Raw genomic sequence first — 4,914 nt, 5'->3', positions numbered from 1 at the left:
CATGACCCACCTTGTGCTGTGATCTCAGCAGTCCTTGAAATGATGTGGATCTGATGTTCAAACTGGGACCGATTTATAGTAAAAATAGATTATATACAGAACAAAGCATAGCCATGGTATAGGGTTAATGCACGATAGCAACCTCTCTCTCTGTCTCTCTCTCATATTTTTATGGATTAGAGCTGTTCAAAAAAAATTCATCAAAACTTTTTTCCTTTGAAAAATCTTCACAATAAGATTGCAAATTCTCTCAAATAGTTTGTTTTCATTGAAAATGTTCAGATTTCTGTTGAAAAACTTGGGCTGTCAATTAACCACAGTTAACTCACGCATTTAACTAAAAAAATTAATCGAGATTAAAAAAAATCATGATTAATCGCAGTTTTAATTGCACTGTTAAACAACAGAATACCAATTTAAATGTATTGTTTTATTTCTGAATGCAGTTATTTTTTGTACATAAATCTACATTTGTAAATTCAGCTTCCATGGTAAAGACATTGCACTACAGTACTTGTATTAGCTGAATTGAAAAATACTATTTCTTTCATTTTTTACACTTCAAATATTTGGAATAAAAAAATATAAAGTGAGCACTGTACACTTTCTATTGTGTTTTGTAATTGAAATCAATATATTTGAAACTGTAGAAAACATCCAAAATATTTAAATAAATGGTATTCTATTATTAACAGCACAATTAATCATGATTAATTTTTTTTAATCGCTTGACAGATCTATGAAAATCCCAAATTTATTTGTGAAACATGAAAAATATTCACGGTTATTCATATTTTGTGGGGAAAAGGATGAATTTCCAAGCAGCTCTAGTGTATCTAGTGGCTTCTTTATGTTAAAGTCTTAAAAAAACATGCTGTCTTGAATCAGAAAACAATAGTAAGAAAAGGAAGTCATATGCAACCTGTTTTGACCAAGGCTGCCATGGATAGTAACTCTGGGGTAGATCCCCCAAGGGCCTTGGGCGTTGCAAGGCCTGACTCCTAGGTGCCTTGCCATCGAATGGGATCCTCAGCCATGAGTCACGCGCCCAGCTCCCCGTACAATGCATGGGGAGAGTTAGGCACCAGAAGCCAGAAAGCTGAACAGGGAACCACCTACATTTGCCAGCAGTGAAATGCCAAGGAAGGGAGTAGGGCCTAGATGTACAAAGTTATTTCGTTGCCAACCTGCCATTGATCGAAGCCTCAGCCCCCTGACACACAGGTAGAGGTAGGCACCTATCTCTGCTCGGGGACCTCAGTCATGAACCCACTCCTGGAGCTAGGCACGTAAGCCAGGTCAGCTCTCTCATCTCCCCAGTTTACACGTGACCCAGTGGTTAAAGCACTCAACTGGGCGGTGGGAAATCCACATTCAATCCCTGCTGTGCCTGATTTGGAGCAGGGACGTGAACGCAGGTGAGTGCCCTAGTCACTCTAGACTGTGCTGGGGTGGGTCTCTCCTGCTGGAAATGTTCCACTTTGTACAAATAATCAGTCACTGAATCCAAAAAAAAGCTAGAGATTGATTCTAGCTAGTGGCCAGGGCACTCACCTGGGATATGGGAGAGTCAAGTCCCTGCTTCAATAAATATGTAGTGATTTATATATTATGTATTTATAAAGAGGCAGTTTGGTAGCTACGTACCTTTGTGAATCTAACCCTCTGTCACTTAGGAAATACATCAAAGTTGATTTTATAATGTGACCTTGTGAAGTCCTAATCCTATAACTGCAATTTTCCTTCATTTAAAGGTTAAAAAAAAAAAAACGAAAAAAACATCTGGGATGGGATTTTTTCATTGTTCTTGGTTGTACATGACTATTGTACAAGATAATTCTATTGTTCTTTTTGCTGGTATATATTTACATTCAGGTCCAACAGTAAAAGTAAACAAGTAACAGATATTTTAACTATGTCCCTATATCATGCACTGTATGTTACTGCACTGATATTTTTCATGCCCATTCCAACTGCAGGGTAACTACAGCACATTAAGGGCCCATTTCTTTTCCCATTGTGTCAGTGGGAGCTTCACAGTTGATTTCAGCAGGGTAGAATTAGGCCCTAAGTGTCTTGGACTTTATTGTACACACAGAGATCCAATTTGCCTGTCTTTCCCTTTATTTGTAAAATAAAGTGGTACCAAGTCTACTTTTCTCTAATGTTGTGGTACCTGCTGTCATGCTGTCTGGAGTGGCTCACTACTGTAAGTGACTAACTCAGGGCAGGCTCAAAAAACAAGGGCAGATACCCCAAACTGGTGGTGTGTTCTAGAATTAGATTTCACCTGCAGAGTCCTGAACTTAGGACGGAAGAATCCAATGCATCGCTACAGACTAGGGACCAAATGGCTCGGCAGCAATTCTGCAGAAAAGGACCTAGGGGTTACAGTGGACAAGAAGCTGGATATGAGTCAACAGTGTGCCCTTGTTGCCAAGAAGGCCAATGGCATTTTGGGATGTATAAGTAGGGGCATTGCCAGCAGATCGAGGGACGTGATCGTTCCCCTCTATTCAACACTGGTGAGGCCTCATCTGGAGTACTGTGTCCAGTTTTGGGCCCCACACTACAAGAGGGATGTGGAAAAATTGGAAAGAGTCCAGCGGAGGGCAACAAAAATGATTAGGGGACTGGAACACATGAGTTATGAGGAGAGGCTGAGGGAACTGGGGATGTTTAGTCTACGGAAGAGAAGAATGAGGGGGGATTTGATAGCTGCTTTCAACTACCTGAAAGGGGGTTCCAAAGAGGATGGATCTAGACTGTTCTCAGTGGTAGCAGATGACAGAACAAGGAGTAATGGTCTCAAGTTGCAGTGGGGGAGATTTAGGTTGGATATTAGGAAAAACTTTTTCACTAGGAGGGTGGTGAAACACTGGAATGTGTTACCTAGGGAGGTGGTGGAACCTCCTTCCTTCGAAGTTTTTAAGGTCCGGCTTGACAAAGCCCTGGCTGGGATGATTTAATTGGGGATCGGTCCTGCTTTGAGCAGGGGGTTGGACTAGATGACCTCCTGAGTTCCCTTCCAACCCTGATATTCTATGATTCTATGATTCACCAAGCCAGTCACAAACGTGAACTCCTGGATCACTATACAAGTCTCACTGTGGAGTCACAGACCGCCTAACCTGCCACCCAGACAAACTGGAAGTTCTGATAAAATGTCACTTAATCCTAACATCACACCACACCAAGTTTCTCCCAGTCCCAAGGGACCAGTCAGTCACCCAGAACTTCCTCCAAAGAGAACGCTGGCAGCCAGTTCTACAGTAAATAACTAAAGGTTTATTAGCTAAGAAGAAAGAACGGGGGTTATTGAGAGGCTATAGCAGGTAAAATATAACAACAGGGAAATCAGTTTGTAACTCCAAATGGTGGTAGTGATGTAATAAACTGTCAGTTTCCCCAAAGTCTTTTACAGGGTGTCATGAGGTACTCCACTCACTGCCAGTCTGGCATCTCCTCCTGGTCACTCTGGGGATTAGCTCTCGAGGCCAACGCCCATCCACAGTTTGCACACCATCACTCTCACTCTGGTCTGCAGCGCCTCTTGCTCCAGGACCCGCAGCATCCTCTTTGTGACTTAGCCCTCCAGCTAGGTCACTCAGTATTCCCCCTGACGGGATTCAGTCCATCAACAGTCCTAGGCCATCTTCCCATTCACTGGCCTGGTGCCACTCCCTCAGTGGCTAGTAGGGGAACTCAGGCCTGCCCTCTTTTCTGGGATCCAGTCCAGGGACAGCTCAGCAGTTCTGGGCTTCCTCTCTCTGCCCACACTGCTCCTTCCCTGGACTGATTTAGTTGGGGTTGGTCCTGCTTTGAGCAGGGTGTTGGACTAGATGGCCTCCAACCCTAATCTTCTATGATTCTGTGGCTGCTTTCTATACTCTGGTTCCCCTCCTCACTCTGGGTGTGCCAGCCCCAAGAATCCTCCTCCCAGGGAATAACTACAGACTATCTCCCTGCAGCCCCCAAACACTCCTCCCTCTTCCCAGGGCATGACTGCTGTCTGCCTTACTGCAGTCTTTCCCAACAGCCCCAACCCAGAGCCACCTTCCTGGCTTTATAGGTCCCACCTGTTCCTGAATAGGTGAGACTCTCTCTAACCAGTTGATTCCGGTCTAAACCTCCACCGTTTGCAGCGTAATTAGCTGATTGGGCCCACCTGGCCCAACCCAGCTCTTACAGGGCTAGTGTGGGGAGCTCACCCCATCACACAGGGCTACCCAGAATAACTCTGGGGATCTCTGTCTTCTCATTCAGTTATTCTTCTCTGTTAGAATCCAAACAGTCCAGAGGTACAGGATCTTTCTTTGAATCCATATTTATATCTTCTTCTCACATAAGAACATAAGAAAACAAGCTCACAGAAAACAAGCTGACAATCTACCCAGGTGGGCTTTTCCTTTGATGACAGGGAGTGAGAAATGCACTTAGATTTTTGACCTCAGACCTTATTCATAATGGCTATTTCCTTTGAAATTAGCATTTTCTGTTAAAGTCCTTAAATCCTTAGCATTTCACAAAATTTATTTGATGTATTATTTAGCTACAAGTGTATTTATCATGTAAATATGTTTAGCATTACATTATAACAGAAATAGACATGCAAAAACAATACCCATAACGTTCCACTAGTTTTCATAAAGTTTAAACATCTGAATACACACGTATACATCTAACCATTACTTTAATCTACACAAGTGAACTGATCTAACTACACTCTAGCATGACCTGGTCAGCCAGTGTCACCCCCTCCCCATTCTGTAACAATTGAAAAGAATATTTGGTTTTGGGTAAATTAATTGCCTAATAATTCCTTGAACACCTTGATGCTTATCATTTAAGAGTTGTTTGAGAATATTCAAGATTTTGAGTAAGGGCTGTTTCCGCTAACCCTTAGTCTCACAA

The sequence above is a fragment of the Chelonia mydas genome, unplaced genomic scaffold (genome assembly GCF_015237465.2).
Source record: "Chelonia mydas isolate rCheMyd1 unplaced genomic scaffold, rCheMyd1.pri.v2 scaffold_94_arrow_ctg1, whole genome shotgun sequence".
Lineage (NCBI taxonomy): Eukaryota > Metazoa > Chordata > Testudines > Cheloniidae > Chelonia > Chelonia mydas.
This window is presented reverse-complemented; position numbering follows the sequence as displayed.